We start from the raw sequence: 19,757 nt of genomic DNA on the forward strand, positions 1-19,757 counted from the left end.
TTAAGACGGTACTTGGTACCACCAGTATAAGTTGAGCTCTAGGAAATCCGTCTTTGGAAGACTGTTGTTTTAATCAGGGGTGTTATTAGGGGTCTAGAGGTTTTGGTTTATTCCCCCCGAGTATTTGATAGGACATCTGTTTGCTAGTTCTTGGTACAGCCGTGACATTTGGTTAAATGTTACTTGAAGGTTTTTAAATTTGAATTTTGTATGGATATTACCGATGTTTGAAGGGGTTGTTATTAACAATTTGATATGGAAAAGTTATGATTTCATGATAATGAGAAGCGAAAATCTTGTTACGAGTAAAATAAAGATATGGTTTAAAAAATAGTCTTTATAATTCGAATTTATTATTTTACTAGCGGCCCGTCCAGATTACACTAAGTTAGCTTCATCAAATCATACTCTAAAACCTTCCTTGGGATTGCTCAAGCAATCGGTGAAAACCGCATTAAAATCCTTTCGGTAGATACTGTTTTTTATTGCGAACGGACAGACTGACAGACAGACGCGACGAACGATTGTGTTAACATGATCCTTAATTAAGTAAAGTAATGACTTAAATTCTAGGCGCTTTACTACAAATAACTATAAGTCTATGTAAAATGTCAACAAGTTATAAATACAAAAATGCAGGCTACATTAAAAGCCCATGAATGAACTTGAAAAAGATATCAAAGGGAAAGATGTAAATAAAAGTTATGTAAATGAGAAGTTAACATCAATAAAATTATTTAAATCACTTCGCCCCTTTCAATCAAAGTGCATACATCCATTATGTTGTAGTACAAGGAATAAGCGGAGAGCGATTTTGTTAGTTGTTTATTGTAGCGATTTTAAGCTTCATCTTTTGTGACGCTGCTTAAAATATGCTGTGGGTAATAATGTTTTTAAATTAACTGGACTGTGAAATATATTGAGTACGTAAAAAAGTAGTATTGGATTTTATTTCGATATCATACACATCAAATCTCGAAATACAGGCGTTTTAATGTAGATAATTCATTGAGTTATGTAACAAAAAACTGCGAACCTCTTAATCAAAACTAAAATTCTAACATAATGTATCGTACATTTTCTGAGTCCTTGTACAAATGTTTTTTTTCAGTATGTTTTGTTATGATGTAACCACATGAAAGTTAAAACCTTATTTTGAGTTCTTATATAAATGAACATGGTCTTTTTCAGTATTTTATATTACGATGTAACCGCAAATTTCCAACTTATTTAAATAATATACTCTCTACTCTTATCCCTTACACCGTTACTATCCTCGCACAAGACAGGAAGCGGTGAGCACAAGCTCGCCACAAAAGAGATGAGCGAGGAACATATAATTACGATATCGCGCACCGGAACCTTCATACGATACAAGAAAATGCCGGCAAGTGGCTCACTTGTCATTTCCTTTGCCTACAATGGAACGCGTTTTAAAAATTATACGCTATCGTATTGCTACTTGTTTGATGACACTTTACTTTTTTAATGGGTGTGTCAATTTTGACAGGTGTCATTTATGACAGATAAATGTTTAGGTTATGAATTAAAGGTCTATTTTGCAAAAAATCTGAGTCACTGGGTTAAGAATTTCGTTGATGGAGTTAATGAAATGTTGTTTAAGACTGATTTGTAGTATTTAACTGTCTATTGTCTAATTTAAAAACGGGTTTGTAACGCTCCCTTTTCTATAATTCACAGAAAATTAACCAAAAAAAATATTTCAAAATTACTAAAGTATTTATATAGTTCTAAAAATAAGGTTGTATTAATCTCTCTATGCGCGCTAAAACGAAATACAAGTTATCTTGCATTAATTTCTTCGATACAAAAGTTCGTCAGCTTTCAAAATAAAATAAAATTATTCTAATAATTTCATATAGTTCGTATAAACAGGTGTATGATAATGCATAATGTGCAAGTATTTGGGCACAAATGGTTGAGTGCGAGAGTGTCCGTACATTCCCACAGGCCACTTCCCCTATTGTTATACCGTAATGTAATTATTACACCTGATTGTACCGACAGAATATACGTACTACATTTTAATAAAAATTTGAAATAGTTGGTTTTGATTTTGAGACAAAAATATTTGGGATTTTAAACTATCACAAGAATAAGCAAAGCACGATTGTTTCGATTTATTGAATTATTTTTTGTTGTTTTAAAACATATAGTTCTTTAAACTCTTTCATTAGAAAGTAACAAGATTAGTTTAGTAATATTAAACTTATAAGATTAATCATTTAATCCGAACTTCTTATAAGTATTGAGAATAGAAACAACTAAAGACATACAATGAACGAAAAATCACTCCAAACATATTTTTATACATTTTCAATCAAATTAATTATTAAAAAAAACAAGTAGCAACTTTCCCGTGGTCAGTACTTGTCTGTGGTGCGTGACTCCGGCCGGAAGCGGGGCGGGCCATTGTGACGTCGCTTCCGTGCGGTACCGGCGTTTCCGCCCGCGCGCCTCGCTTGCACTATCGCGATCTTGTTAGATCCTCACCTCGCACTGAAGATTTATTGAAACTTTCATACCACGCTAATTTGTGTAATTAAATGTTTCCGTTAACATATTTTATTAAAGCTTTCACGGATTTTAACGCGAATTTTCCTAGCTTTTCCATTGGAAGGGTTTCCTTTCAAGATTAGTCAGATTATTAAACTTTATATGCTCTTCAGTAGTATCTTTAAATTGCAGATTCAAATAGCCATTCGTAAAACCGACTTCCACAAAGCTATCAATCAAACTCCAAAACATTTCGAATAAAAATTCCGAATAACCGCAGTCAAAAGAAAAACACACGAGTTAAAGAAAAACAAATCAATAAACTGTATGACATTGATTTAGTCTAGACACTAGACACACTAGGCAGACGAAAATCCATCGACACTCAATATTGTTTGCGAAAACAAACCGCGATACACTCACATATCTTCGATCACTTAAAAAAATAACCGCATGGCCACTCAGACAGAACAACGCGACATCGACAACACAAGAGGTTAAAAAAGATATTTCACTCTATGACAATGTAAGGGATTTAAAAAAGATGTTGTGATTTTAAAAAACAAACGTCAACATTCGAGAACACTCGAATGTGAATCTGATTCGAATGTTGGTAATTAATTTGAATTTTGAATGTTATGTTGTTTATGGTTTTGTTGTTGATTCTTCGTGTAATTTGGTAATAGATCATTTAGTCCACATGGAATTATAACACGGTTAGATAACTTATTAGATTCAAATTGTCCATTTAGAAAAATTAAAGCTTTACTCTACGCTAAGCTACTCGGTACTCAGCAAGACTTGTTTGCATTTAAACAATGAATGAAAGACCACGCTCACCTAGTCGACTTAAAACAGAAAAATAAAAAATATAAATGCACAATTACAAACATCTTTAATTAATTAAGTCTCTCATCGCGGTAAAAGCGTAATCTAAACCGAAATAGGTTAAACAAAGGCATAGTCGCGGACTCGGCTCAAGCGATCCGTGCGCTGGGAGCGGGACGGGAGCGGTGCGTGCTCGGGCCGCGCTCGGCGCTCGCTCGAGTCGCTCGCTCAGCCGGCTCGGCTCGGTGCTCAAACGAACCAACCGGCTAATCCCGCCGCATCTGCGCCGTAATGAGCTACTCAAGTACACCCTAACCTGTTTACATTGTATCTTTATTGTGTTTTTTGCTCGACTCTTTCTTTCCTATGTAACGAAATGATTTTTTTTCCTACCCACAGCCCGTAATAAAACGAAATCTCGCGTCGGTACGTCCTTTGTCTTTTAAGCGATTTATTTTTAATTACGGATGTACCTAGTTGTGGGATTATGCGCGGAATAGGAAGAAATACGCTTGAGGCCGTTTTGAAATGTTGCGAAAATTACTTTATCATTTAAATGTCTCTACGTAAGATGATAAAAAATTAACCCTCTCTGAGATTTTTATGGAGCTTTTACTGTTATGAATTGTTTTAAGCGACGTTTGTGATTTAAGTAACATGAAAACTGCATTTCGACTCACTCTACATAAAATAAAATAAAATATATTTAACACATTAACGTCCCACTGCTGGGCAAGGGTCTTCTCCCGTAATTAGAGAAGGGTTAGGCCTTAAGTCCAAAACGATGGCCAAGTGCGGGTTGACTTCTAAAATTAATTTGTACTTGCAACCAAGCGTAAGCACTTCGACAAAATGAATTCGAAAAAAAAAGAAAACAAAACACGAATTCCGCATTCAAATAAAACATTGATAAAAAAGAGCAAATTACTCATAACGGCACACTTCGCGCCAAAGTTGCCAGTAACAAAAGTAGCCGGTACAAAGCGACTAATCATCATGGCGTGTATGCGTGGCCCCGTTTCACACAATGTCTGTTCACTGATTAAGAGGATTGTCTTCCTCGGATATTAAAAGCCTGTCTTATATGCTAGATGCGTGCTAGAAAGTTTAGTCCACTGTTTTGTTTTAGCTCTGGTTTGTGCTTTTTTACTGTTGCGAGTTTTTTTTTTGTTTTTTTTTGCGGCGTCACATGATAGGTAGAGTTTTCTATCAGTCATTTTTTTGCTATTATTACGGTGATTGTTTGTGTTCTTTATTTGGACAATGGATTGGGAAAAATAACGTTTTTCTATTCGTATTTCTAAAGCTAAATCATGAAACTCATAACCATTTTTTCTTGATTAAATATATTAGGAACATGACCGTCTTCTACCCAATTTTCTCCCCTTCTAAATAACATCTTGTAAGTTTTATCATAGACAAACTATCAATGGGATATAAAACTTATTAGATGTTCTCATAAGATTCAGATAGTATTTTAATAAGTGGCAACATTAAGTGATGATGCAGCAGAGAAATTAGAAAGTTTCCCTCCGAGAGGGGAGGTTGGCAACTTTGACTAATTATCCTCCGATCGATAACGACTTTCACCGGAACTGTATTTAATCTGTATTAATAGTTCCAACGGCTATTATTACCTATTTATAATATTAGTATAGATGCATAGCCTATTTTTGTAGCCAAACTTGATAATACTACAAGATACAAACGTATGGCAAAAGGCTCACTGACTATTACCTACATGGGACTAACATTGTTATTGGCAAAACGAGAAACTATTTCATACTCCCCTACCTATACCTTCGGATATTGCCGGCAAGGTATTATTTATGTATCAAAACGTAATATGATATACCTAACTAATACATAACGTTCGTTTAATTTGTAGTAAGAATAATATTTAACGGTTATTTCCGTTAAACTTTTGTCGTATTATGAATATTCGCTAATTCTAAACGAGTTCGCGATAAAAGATGTTCGTAATCCTGAAATCTGCCGCGTGCAGTGTCACTTAACCGCTTATTCAATGTTAACCCCTCGAAATCTCAACGACCACGTGTAAATAAAGCCTCCCCGTGTTTATTTTAACTAAAAAGTTTAAAGTTCGACTCCCGATGTTAGTCTGTAACTGTTTGTTCCGTCAATAAATATTACTTTCTGAACGAAAATACCAGTTTTGAACGTATTTTTATTATCTCGGCTTGGCGGTTTGACCAAAGTTTTTTATTAGAATTGACATTTTTAACTTTGACTTATCGTGATGAAATAGATTTTGGAAATTTTTGTTTGAAGTGGAAAATACACTTTTGTCACTAACTTAGTTGAGTACTTATTTAGACTACACTCATCAACCAACAATCGAATTACCTAACTAATTTTACAAAACAAAAATACTCAATTATTTATTTAAATTTTTTGTAGTATTTTTTCTTTTATAGTCGTAAATAACTAAATATAATAAATGTAATTATTAATATAGTACCGTAAAAAGTCGTTGCGCAAAAAAAACATCACCATTTTTTCCCCAAATCCTCATACATTTCGCCATATGTATCGAAAATAACCTCAAAACTAATCTGCGCTTTACGTCATCAACAAAGAAAGCTCACCACAAATGGCATTCAAGGTGTTCAATTTTATGGGCACGCGCTGTAACATATGTTTCTTCTGAACTTTATACAAATATTGCACAAAAAAATGACGAGCCAAGGTGTTTCTGCTAGCTATTTTTTGCAATTTTTTGCTATTTTGATAGTTTTTTTTTTAAATCGGAAGTTAAAGGGTTAACATCCGATAAAGTGTGCCAATATTTAGGTGTTTTTTTTATATATTTTTTAATGTGTTGCTGTATTTTTGTTCCAACAGTTGGTGTTCCCTGTCATGCCTATTATATCTAAAGCTGTAGGCAAAGGTGTACGATATAGATATTTTTTTTGTAATTAATATTGCCGGTCCCGTGCAATAGGATGTACCATGTTTAGATAAAAAAATCAAGTTGTAAAATATGTTTGGTAATGTCTTTTATCGGCGTATAATTATAAGCACAATCAATGAAAATATAAACATTTCTTGAGGCTTTCTTGGGCATACAAAGTCCTCAACCAACACTTGACTAGCGTGGTGAACTCAAGATCTAACCCTTCTCTTGATTCGAAAGGAAACCTTTGCCCAACAGTAGGGGCGCAATGGTTAATAAAACTACTTTAGTAGTTTATCCTAAAATTTATAATATAATGTCATATTTTATTTCCACCATCTACTTCAACATTACAACAAACTGAAGATCAATTAACCTTTACTTGATAATAATCTTTTATCAAATTTAATTACACAAAAGCACGTGTATTTATAAACAAGTAATAAAAATGAATGGTCAATGAACAAATGAGACATAAGCCCTCCCACGGCTTAAGTACAAGGCATGTGTCGCGCTCCCCCGAGCAGAAAACACCCACTTAAGTGTGAAGGTGTGGGCTTAGTGCTCGCGGGCTTAAGAAATACGTCTTACGATGATTGATAATCGCTGTAGTAATAAACGTCGTATAAGGTCTGATTAGTTATACAGTGTTGATTGATTGGAAGTGACAAAACACTGCGAGAGTAACCAGAGCTTACACAACGGTTTTTTAGTAAGGCAGTAAGTGTATAGATGTATCTGCGTTACAGTATATCCGACTGCTGATCATCAGGTCTCGGGTTCGACTCTGAAGTTGGGGACAGGACTAGTAGGTAGTCTTTTCGAATTTATAATAAAAAAATACAAAATTAAAACATAGTTTTACGAAACTCCGGGCTACGGAATTTCATTAGACGAATATGTATTGTATTTTATACTCCTCTGCCTCAACCTTCGAGAGTAACAGACGTGTTATTATGTAAGTATGTAGTAAGAGTAAATTATTTTCAATCCGCTCCGCTTATAACCCCGCTATCACTGCAACCACAAGCTTTAGCGTTTCTAACCGATGTTTACACCGTCTTGAGACGTCAAACAGAGGGTTAAGAATATCATAGGGGTGTCGACATTTTATTAAACACGTTACTTGCACGCAAATACAGGGTACTTTTGATTGACTATTATGTGTAATTTGTGGTGCCCGCGCGGTTTGCGGTCTGCGATTAGAAATAGTGTTGCATTTACTAATTAAAATTGACTTGATGTTTTACATGGTTTACAAATGTTTGAGGGTATTTGTACAGTGGTTTTATTGGATTAAATACTGGACTCTCGAGTTATAAATAAATTAATATGAATTTAGAATATATTACTGTCCCACTGCTGGGCAAGGGTCTCTTCCCGTAATGAGGGAGGGTTTAGGTCTTTAGTTTAGCCACGCTGGCCAAGTGCGTGTTTGGTATTTAGAAATACGACAACCGGTTAGTTAGGAGAAATTTAGGATGAAAAAACGGGTTAACGCCTCTAGCGGACGATGCAGGTACTATTATAGCAATAAATTTAAATGTCAAACTCTCTATACTCGATAGAACCGGCTGTAGAATATGGACGCGACTGTACATAACGAAAGTATGTTTAATTTTACTAAAAAGACTTACGTAGAAATATATTCTCAAACTATGTACTCGAATATGTTCCGAAAACCGTCAAAAAATTATAATTTTAACAAAATATCCATGTAATTTACTCACTTGTTGAAATAAATTTCGCGTATTCAACAATGCGTTTACGCGCTATTACACAAATACCGGTATCAATAACACAGATAGCTTTCAACCAAATTTAATATTGAATTAATATGTTATGATGTTGGCAGCCCTGAGACGTAGCCCTTAAGATAACCGAGGGTACTTATTCTGAAGGGCTTTGATCACACTCTCGTGTTATTTTATTGCCCTTTTATAGGTTCATATCTTAAATAGTTTCGTAAGTCCTTAGTCTATTTGAGAGCACGGTTTAAGTATTTGTCAGTTTGACAGATTCTGAGGTTTGACATTTTGAGATTATGGAAATTTTGACAAAAAATTATTAGTCGGTTTGGTACAAAATAAAATTTTAAATACAATCTGGGTTCTAACGTCAAAACAATTATAATAGTTTTTTTTATTTGTAATAGTTGTGTGTTAAAAATATTTGAATTAATTCCCTTCGACCAGTCAAAATTTAAAGATCTTATTTCTAGTTATAAAATACGACGTAAAAAGCTAAAATAGAATGATAAAACATTTTAATGCCTCAGCTGTGGTAGTAATTAGATATTAGTAAAGAAACCTCACACTCGGCCATCTGGCGCCGTATCTAACAAACCACTCTGATAGCAATAGTATCTTTAGACATTTAATGTCAATTACGTTACTCATTTCTGAACGAAATAAAAAATATCTGTGGAAAAAACATTTTGGCAAATAATTTTATGACATTAGGCACCAGTTTTAAAGTTGAAAAATAAGTTTCGGTTTCTTCACTTTCAAATATCTACAAGAAAGCTTATAAGATGGAATATTGTCAGTTGTTTTCATGCATTGCTGTCACTTTATTCAGCAGATAGGTTATCTGACACTTATTTTTAAACTATTAAACTAGCTCTTAGTGTCCGGTAAACACGATTAATAAAGTAGGCAGCAAATATTAATACCTACGTGATCAAGCAATTTAAAGAATATTTTTGGAAAATAAAAAATATATTTTTAAGGTTAAGTTAAATGACAGATAAAATATTAATTTTAAAAACAAAAAGATTTCTGTGTTTTTCAATTCCGAGATTTTTTTACCGTCGTTCATCGGCTATCATACATTACCACACATTGTCGTGTAAAAGTCATGTCACTCGATTGACATGAAAAGCAGTTTCAGGAAACGTATTCCGTACATTTCTATAGAAAATTATTAACCAATATTACATTTTATTATGGAATTGTAGTCCAACAACTTGGTAGAGAGCCTTGTATGCAAAGTTCGCGGGTGGTGGAAGTGTTATCATTCAGATTTGGAACATGTAATAATCATCGAAACAAAGGCACCATTTTGTTAATATGCGATTTTTTCCTAGAGAAGGCGTTTGAAACATATTGAAGAGTACAAAGCTTTCACCCACTAAGAAGCCACTAATCTAAAGTTCCTTACTAAAGTTTTCAGCTAAAATCAATTAGAAGTTGCTTTGAAATATGTGACTGCATTCCCAATCTTGTGTGGTGAGTGTGGCAATAGTGAGGCGGTCGTGCGGTGACGTTGGCATCCCTTAATTTAACTTGAACAAATCTTGAGAAATTCCGCGACGCGAACATATGGAGCTTTAATCAGCTTTATACTTATCGATTTTTTTATTAGTAGTTGCAGTATGTAGGAATAATGCTAAAATATTGGCCTTGTCTGTTCTCTACAATGCCATACATTACCAGGGCCAGATTTACAGCTTACGAATAAATGTCAAATAACCTAGGCTAACTACAAGATAAAGAGTCATAAAATGTATGAAAACAACTGCCAAAATTCCATCCGACAGGCTATCCGAGACTTATCCAGAATCGGTTCATCGGGGCTAAGTAACGAAATGATCGGAATCCAGTATTGAACGGGTTGTAGTTAATTTCATAAAGAATCTTATAAACAAGTCAATTACAATAGCATCATAACCAATGGTACGTAATCTTACAGTAGGCACGCGTACGCATTTAAAAAGGCGTACAAAACAATACCAAGCCATTAAACTGGAACAAAAGGCAAAAAGCCAAGTCTGCAGAACAATTAAAACAAGAAATAATAAGGAGTTTGTGATAATAAGTATTATTATAACGATGACAGAGGGGTGGCAACACCTGGCACGCGACCCTTCAACTTATTATTATTTATTTTTTTCTTTTTTGAAGATGGCAATGCGTTTCTAATTGGAAGAAGGAAATAAGATGATTTTTAATGCTTTGTGGTTTGTGTGCCTATTTGTGAGACATAATTGACTTAGTTATCTTAGGATTATGAACAAAGCAGTTTTATGTCTACGTCTGACTGTTGAGAGAGGAAAATATTGTCTTTACCTGATAAATTTGATTATGTTTCGTACAAGGATCTTTGCGTGTGGGTTAAGTCTTGAAACTTATTATGAAAACCACTGTCATATGTCTTTATGCTTTTTGTATGTATTTAATATGAAAGAAACGCTTATAAGTCTACAAAACTGATTAAAAAGTATCTACCCTTACAACAAAACACTTAAAGCTTCCATATCACTTGTCTCTGTATAAATCAACATAAATTAAAAGTAAAATATTTAAAATAAGAAGATGGCTCGCCCTATTTGCATTACGTTCAAACAGTAAGTCGGTACATCTGTCAGTAGCACCTGGTCAAGTACTGCACACGCACGCATTGTTTGGAATTTAAAATATAGGGGAGAAGGAAATGGTGAAGAAAAATAATAATCTTTGTTTGAATGGACAGTATGGTTTACGGGCTATTCGAATTTAAAATATTGTACTCTATGGAATGTTGGTTGTCTTTGCTCTGTTTGGCGCGAAGGCAAGTTTGAAGAGATACAAGCAAGTCAGTGGCAACATGAACTGCAATTTAGAATGATAAAATGATTTGAAGATTTAAAGAGTTTAAATCTAATAGTAATACATTTAATACAATATGCACTTACAACATTTACGTGCTTCTTACCTTACTGCTGAGATGAATAAGAATCGTAGCTATATCAAAATGACTAACCCGTTTATGTTAAACTAATTGATACAGCATACTACTTTAATCAAAGAGTTTTCACAAAAGAAAAAAAATCTTTCAGTAATGCCACCGCCAGATTGATAACAACACAATCCCACAGCGGTAATTACGCTCAATTAAACGGATACAATTGATACATCCTTATGTACAGGTGTACCAACCTTTAAAGAGTAATTGCCGTGACTTCAGGAAACGGAAGTGTGTCTGACCAATGGCGGGCCGTCACGGAATGCGCGCCAATGCCGACCGCGTATTCGTTATTTAACAAGATGTACTGATTTTTATCTATGCTTATTACTTATTCTATTGTTGGGTTAAATCTTTTGTGGACGATCTAAAAGAATCTATGTATAGGAACTCAAACTATAAAGATAGGAATTTATATACACCTAGCATTTTCAGTCCGTAAAAAATTACAGTTGATTTGAGATTTCAGTGGACTGCGTCTTTAAAAACCTGATGTTTTTACGAATTGCTGGTAAAAGTAAGATGGTTTTGAGAAGATTTTTACTAAAAGAGATTATCGATGTACCTAATCTATTTCAAATTATGTTTAAAGAATCATGTACTGTTCTATTTATTGGCAAGTATTCTTTTTATAAAAAAGGCGATAAATCGTACTCTGTTAAAGATTAGTCCCGCCGTTCTATTTTCAAAAAATCTCTAGTGTTGCCAACTAACAATACGCTTAGTTCCAAAGAGTTTTCTTCGCTTTTAATTACTTTTCTCATGTGTGAGCTTAATGTGAAAACTTTAAAATTCTTGTACGTAGTCGTAGAGGCGGGTGGTGTTGCGTGGGCCGTTGGCGCCTAAGTTGCCGTGTAAATGCGCTCACACTTCACGGGATACATATGGAAGGGTAGTGCGGACACGCACGCAAGGAAACTGCGTGAAAGATATTGAAAGAAAGTGAAAACTGCTCTTTTTTCTATTGAGGGATGATTTTGCTAACTAAAATCGCTAAAATAAAGAGATATGGAAGCTTTGTTTATACGAGAGTCCTTTCATTTAGTTTTTAAAAGAAACCGAAATGTTCCCATCCCAATTCCTACATTTGGTGGCAAGGTGGTGAACCCATGCCTGACACTGGAGGAGAACCCAGTAGTACAACAGTAATAAGTAAAAATTAGAATTTCGGGTCTACTATTTTATTAATAAACTGGTTTCTATGGTTTTTATGGAATCGTAAGTTCTTTGATCTTCACTAACCCATAGAAAACCGCCGTGTTGTATGTATGTATATTTGTTTGTATGTTTCTCGTATTTTAATAGGTTTATATATGGTAGAACGCAATCTGGCCGCAGCTATTGCATTGTGTCGTGTGTCGTTCACGCGGTGATCGCAAACTATAAATATTTGTGGAATCCACCGGTATTTTGACTCTTTTGTTCTTTTATTTCCTGGAATACGCCAAATATTATGAGAAAATATTAAAATGATACAATATCCTTTGATATTAAATGAGCTAAGGATTTTTGTATCTTTAGTAATAAAGTCCCTAAAAAGTGGTAAAAAAATTCTTTGTCGCAAAAAATGCCATTATTCATCTACGAAACATAACTAAAGGCAAAGTGACAACTAAATATTAAAATAAACTTTCTAAACTGAATTACAAAAAAAAATATAATGTAACACTTTTTTGCGCAAGCGGTAATAAACTTAATAATTACTTAGATATGAAATTTCAACACAATAATTGTTTTTCGCTTAAGCGGTTTTTACAGCCACTTAGCTCAATAGAACCACGATTTGTTTAAGAAAACGCTCGTTTTTATTCAAGAAATGTGCCCGTATATTTGCACATCACACCTCGGCATTCAATTTGCGGGGCGTCTCGCGAGTAATTTGCAACTTGCGTCAACTTACTCATTGTGAGCCGCTTCTTTTGTCACGGCTTACTCTCATTGGCGCCATGTCTTTAGATCACGAATATCTTGCATAGTTTGTGTTAAACAATGATATTTAAATATTGAAGGTTACATCGTAAAAAAATCGATAAACTCTCTATATTTTGTTTTAAAGAAAAGTTTGGTAGAATTGTTGTATCGAAATTTAATATTTTTATGGTAACTATAAAAGGTGTGAAGTCAGGTTGTGAAGAATTTTGTAAATGTAGCGGACAATTTTCCGTTGAAGAAAGCAGCCTATTAATTATTAATAATCTACCTTTTTGATTAAATGGTTTTATCGTAGATTTAATTCTAATAAAGTCTAAAGTCTGCATTTGTGTAAATTAACTATCAGTAGTCAAACTACGGGGATATGCAGTAGTTAGAAATGGGCCGAATAGATAGATGGATAGAGTCAAATATGTAAATCATACCTACCAAGAATACATAAAAAAGCAATTGTAGTTCTTAATTTAACAGATCTACATTTAATCTTATAGAATTTGTTAATAGAGGACTTAGTTCCGTCACCATAGCACTTTATCTTAAAGTAGTGGATCGTTTCATCTTCACTCAGCATCATCTCAGCTACACTTCGCTCTCAGTTAATGGAGAAGCCTCTTCGACCGGTCTTTTAGCCGTTTGTCGACGGGAATGTCTTTTTGTGCCGTAATACTATCGTAATTGAGACTTGGGGTGCATTTTTACGTATTTTTATGTACCAAGATGTAGTTTGGTGATCGTTTAGCAGATAATAATTATAGTTTAAAGTTTTAAAACAGTTTTTAATCGTAAGTTTGTACTTTTACAATGTTACAAAGCCATGACAAGTACTTTTGGTCGAACCAGCCTGTTCATAAAAAAGAGTACGATTTGAAAAATAAAATAAAAAACATAATCACCGCGTTCTTTCTTACATCTATGACCTACATACATCTAAAATAAAAAACGCGGGAAATAAAATAAAATATCCGCCATGACAGTCATCCCGTTCCACGTAATGATCGCCAAGATTCGCGCCATCAGATCACGAACGTTCCCTTAATGAGATCCACCTTCAACGTGTCTGCGTACAATGGAACGTGATGCGTGAGCTTTCTTTTTTTTAAGCGTCAAGGGTCGCGTCTATTCAGCCTTTCTGGGTAACGTTTAAAAAGATGGCGGTCTAAGTAATGATTCTACGTGTGACGTTTTAATTTTGTTAGTGGTTCGTTTGTTTGTGCGAGAACTAAATTATTTTAGTGCTTAGATAGTGATATGGAAGCGTAGGTGTCGGATAAAAGTTAAATAAATTATGACACTATTAAAATTAAATACTGACGTTCATATTATTTCCTCGTGTTGCCCAACGATATGAAAATAAGAAAATGGCGGCATCACCATCTACTTATAATGTAACTGTTTAACTATACTTAATCTAATATTTGTTACTACATGTCTTACCTAAAATTTTTCCTGATGACGTCACCGAGTGGCGTCGGATGTTCTGCTGTAGATGGTTATGAAGTCTGAAATGAAGAACAGACATTTGTTTTAACATCACCTAAGTACTCATAGACGCCTGGAACCAGCGTAGTACAACGCGAAACAAAATGATCTCTCTACTCATTGATCGATTCATATTTATCTAACAAGCATTTTAAAGTACCTAAGTAACATGTAAGATATTATGACTGTAAGTCCAAGATTTTCACTTACAATAATTTTATTGTTTTACGTTACACCGTCTAAAAAGTATCGAATCTACATGTAAATGAATTAATTGTACATTTTACAACCTATAATAAGTCCTAAATACGATGTTGAACTATCAAAGTGGTCAAACACAATCAATCATAAACTACAGAGCCTATCTCTACGTTCCATTTTACGTAACATTTCCAAATGTATTCTATAAATCAAATCTCATACGTGTAAGTTATGAAGTTGCGAAGTAAGTGTAACTTAGGCCACGCCCACTGACGTCTTGCGCAGCCCCGCGGCCCGCGCACCCCCCGCTCGCCTCCCGTGAATCTCCTTGCGCAATACGCCTACAATCTTATGACGCCCTGGTACGCCCAGAGCGGGGGCCGGGGAATCTTAGAGATTTGTTTGTTAGTTTGTATGCTAAATATATGATTTGTGATTGAAGCAATGTAAGTTTGTAGAGATCGAAGCAGTCGGCGTTCTTTGGTCTTTGCTTGGGTGAAATAGGAGAAAGGCGTGATTTTATGTAGATATGTTAATTAATACAGAATTGTAAAGTGGTTAAACTAGTCATGTAAATAATTCTTGCGATGTTTTCTGTGTTTGACACGATACATATACTTAGTTGTATTTTCTGTAAGATGATAGTTACCTAGGACTTAAATAGTGCATAAGAATAAACAATCGTCTTCCATTATATGATATTGTGATTTTTGTAAAGACTAATAAATAATATAGAACATACCCACTGATACTTATTTGTTTCAGTTACATATCAGTCACATATTATTCGACCGTTTTTAGTAGACTCAAGTATTAGGTGGAGTAGGTAGAGTTGTTACAAAGTCAGTATAGGAAATTAAATCTACTATGCTAAAGCTTTGAAACTTAATTAAAATAACTAATTCTAATTATCATCTTAACAATTAACACAGACATCTAACAACCAGTCTTATCTAAACATATCTACCAGCTTTTACAGCACAGCCAATAGAAATCTCATAACCTCCTACATTACTCAAATACCTACTAAAATACATTTTTCTAATACATCAAATACAAAGCGATCAATCAAGCCGGGCTTAGAATCTTGGACCAATTGCAGTTCGCACCGGCCGCGTCTCGCTCCACCCAACGTCTTACAAGTTCCCACTAACCCCACCTACCGGACAAAGTTAGAACGCCTACCCAGCAACAACCGTTAGAATATTTACACAGTGGTTAACTAACTTTAGATAATTTAAGATATAGGTACTGTGTGTCTATAAATAGCTAACTTTCTAATATATAAATATCTAAATAATCTTTATAATGTATCTTTCAAAATAATGGTGAAAGTGATTTTTTCTAACACTGCATATTCTCAAGAGTTAACAGAAATTTACGCGCTCTCCTTTAACGTAGGTAGGTGTATTATAGGGGAAAAAATGTGTAAATTATGGGTTACACTACTTATGGATAGCACGGGTATCTTAACCATGAAATACTGGATAAAGTTACAGATTAGCTTAAGGAAAAGTCAGAGATTAATTCATCTTTTATTAACAAAGTAAGAGATGACAAAACCTGACGTTATAGTTTTGATAGTGGGTAGACGGATAGCGGTATTTACCACATAGATATCAAGTAAGACTTATGGAAGATATTCTGTAATTTAAATTGTCATAACGCGGAGAAGTAATAAGTTTAGGGGATTATTTAGATTTCATCATAATTCAATCGTGAAAACGTCACTGAGTTACTTTACATTTCACAATATCTTAATACCTTGGTACTTAGCTACGGCTTAGTACAATGAGTGTGTCTATTCTATTCCCAGCAACTAATATGCATAATCGACAAATAATCGTTTCGAATCTGTAGTTACATTTTTATATTATGAAGGCAATATCAGATATTTTGTCCGTTTGTAAAATTCCGGCAGCTCGAGGTAGCACCGTATCATACTTCCGCGAGTTACATTTCAAAAAGAAAACAAAAAATGCAATATTTAAAAACATTCACCAGACACCCAACTATTGTTTCAAAAATACATTGTTTTATATCTCAATTAACTGGTCAGTTTACTGAACACAATTTGAACTGCGAATTTCGACTGGGCCGGTCATTTTTAAGATTTGTGTTGTCGAATATAATGGTTTGCCGTATTGCTTGACATGGATGTTAACGACATCTATTAGCCAATATTGAAACGATATTAACTGATGCTACCCATTTTGACAGATAGGTGGCGTTAATGCGTTACATTTTGATTATGTCGGTAGCGCCATCTAGCGTTACGGGATTACACTATAATAAAATTTTTGACGAAGTTCTAAATCTCAAATGTTAATTTTAACATTGACATAACTATAAAATGATCAACGGTAAAGTTTAATAGCTCTTATATTTAAATCACATACTTTCCCTACTAGCGACATCTAGCGTGATATTAGTGATCCACATGTTCTATGCGCATGCGACGGTGACAGCAACGCCATCTACATTAACACGTAGAACTTTTTGCAGCGCTCCGAAGCGACGCTTCTTGGAACTAATCATTATTTATAGTAGTGCATACCGTTTGTAATAGATGTCGCTTCAAATTTACGTGTAAATTATTATTAAGATTATTCGAAATAAATATTTCCTTATTTTTAAAAGATAAAATAGGAAGCGGATAGACAAATATAACATTATTAATTATCGTTTTCTCCATAGAAAATGTAGATTTCATTTTATAACTGTGAATATTATTACAGATGAAATTAATGGTGTTTTTATAAACAGAACTATTTTATAAAAACGTCAAAACTAAAGTCCAGTTTCACCGCTTCTTGAAAAGTAACAGATAGCGTATCAGGTGGAATTTTGACGATTATTTTTATACAGTATGCTGTCTCTTAACCTAACAGATAGACAGTAAAACTGGCCATAAGTCAACCAATATTATCACGTAATAGTAAATCAAAGGGAACAATCTGCCATAAGTAGGTATTATGGTTACTATTTAATCAAAATTTTGTTACTTGAGAAGTGAGCCGAGCGTCAGATTTGAGTACAATTCCGAGACACGCATCACATTTCCCAAGTTATATGTTTTAGAACATACGTAGATCGTCAAATGTTTTTATGCTATAGTTGAAACCCACATTAATTTATTTTTAAACAGTTATTTAAGGGTATGAAAGTCAAACCTGCAGTAGTTCTTCCGTGCAGTATGTGAGACTAGCATAATATTATTTTTATGAGTTAAACATTGATTGTAACATCTGAAATTAACATCAACATTTTTCTTTTAATTCCTTCTCTTTGTAGCGCGTAGGTATTTTATCAAAATAGTAGAGAACCTACAACTGGACCGGAACTTCTTATTTATATTACATGGTAATCGAACCCAATAAAACTAACTTTACAGGACTAACAGATTTAAACATTCTGGCTACGTAATAATAGCACTTATGCTAAGAAAAAAAAACAACTTAAAGAATTTAAGTAATGACATCTATTTCGCATCGAATAACCAATATGTAAAATTAGGTACCTTCTTGGTAAAATAAGTTCGTTTAAAAAACGCTAGGGGCGCTGATTATATTATCGTTATTTTTCGTCTTATCTTGACTAATAGGTACTCTTGGCTACTCAATAGCTAACTTGATACTTGTGAGGGGCTATTTTGATCAAAATGAACGCCTTTTTTGATTTGTCCATATATAAAACATGCTTTGCATGCCTTTCAAAATACTCTAGAATACGTATAATTATATAGAAACTACCTCAATTAATTATACCTACAGATATTTCGTGCGTACAAAATTTGACGAAACGGACCCGTAATCTAGGAAATGAAGACATTGAATAACATTCTAGGAATCTGCACTCACTAATATTAAGGCGACCTTAATTTTTTCAGTATTTGTAATTTCATTTAGCCTTTAAAAACCTGCGATACGTTAACTGTCAGTAGAGTTGATCGATACAAAACTAAAATAGTCAGAAAATCGTGGTTTTAGATTAAACCTATTTTCTGATTAACAATTCTATTACAACTACAATGCTTATAATAAAAAGATTGTAGCGAAGAGATTTTGAAAGTAATTTAAATCAATACAGTTCATGCTTTTGGACTCGTAGCCGATCGTAGCAGCTACGTAGACGTCGTAGACCTACATAGCAGTAATAAGATACGTGCGGGATTCGAACCCACGCCACGCGCCAACACTTAGATAAAAAAATGTGTTTTTACATTCATAAAAAAACAGTTATTAAAGTAATTAACTATATTTTACAAACTACACCTATTTCCCGAGAACAGTATATTGGAAAATTTCAGAATAAAGATACCTATGAAATTATGTATACCGTCAGTACCGCGTTACATCGGTATAATATTATCATTACTACAAATCTAGGTTTAATATACTATTAATTTATTTAAAAAGATATTCCTAATATGAGTAGATGTAAAATATATTATGTTTGTAACTCAATTGTGTAAAAACGGCTGAACAAAGTAACGTGAATTCCGTACAGATTTATCCATTTTGCTCATTATACATATTGAAAATGTAGAGCAGACTAATTCACGGAGAAACGCTTGTTATATCTAATCTAAATAATCTTACACTACACCTGGTCATTTACAAAGGTTTCCTAAAAAACACTTACATCCATATATCGCCGTATTTTATTCAAATCGACGGGACGTAATCAAAAGTCTTTAGCTATTTCGAACATAGAGCGTACTAGTATCTCTTACAAGAAAACCTTAACTATATTATATTAACAGACGTAATTATGCTCGGTTTATGAATGGTTTAATTATTCTTATTGTTATCATAGAAAAATTGCTAACAAACTACTCGAAATAGCGATCACTGTTAAGCTCAATTGTTTCAAATAGCTTCATTTAATATAAGATCACTCTACAGTAGGTATGTGAAAGAAACTAGTGGCTCTACCAAAGTTTATTTGGCTCGATGAAAAATATCTGTGTAAAATACGGACAACATTTCACAAGATGTAAATTTGTGTCCCGAAAAAATGTTTACTTATTTCACTGCCTGAACTACACAAAAAACGCTTTTGATTCTAAAATCTTAGAGTTTTCAGAAGGATATTTTCCAATACCCGTATTATTTTATCGGGTTGAATAATTGCTGAACAAGAATCGGTTCAAGCC

The 19,757-nt window shown here is 33.9% G+C and overlaps 1 protein-coding gene and 1 long non-coding RNA gene across 3 annotated transcripts in view; one reads left to right on the plus strand and one right to left on the minus strand.

The window, feature by feature from the left end:
• Positions 1 to 19,757, minus strand: part of LOC142981094 (homeobox protein prospero-like) — a 103,581-nt gene that overhangs the window by 80,124 nt on the left and 3,700 nt on the right. For both annotated transcript variants that reach the window (XM_076126777.1, XM_076126776.1), the window contains exon 2: positions 14,354 to 14,418. The gene's annotated coding sequence lies outside the window, so the exon portion shown is untranslated. The remainder of the gene's footprint in view (positions 1 to 14,353; positions 14,419 to 19,757) is intronic.
• LOC142981096 (uncharacterized) overlaps positions 1 to 19,757 on the plus strand; it is a 115,122-nt gene that overhangs the window by 21,440 nt on the left and 73,925 nt on the right. The window lies entirely within an intron of this gene.

The sequence above is a fragment of the Anticarsia gemmatalis genome, chromosome 19 (genome assembly GCF_050436995.1).
Source record: "Anticarsia gemmatalis isolate Benzon Research Colony breed Stoneville strain chromosome 19, ilAntGemm2 primary, whole genome shotgun sequence".
Taxonomy (NCBI): Eukaryota; Metazoa; Arthropoda; class Insecta; order Lepidoptera; family Erebidae; genus Anticarsia; species Anticarsia gemmatalis.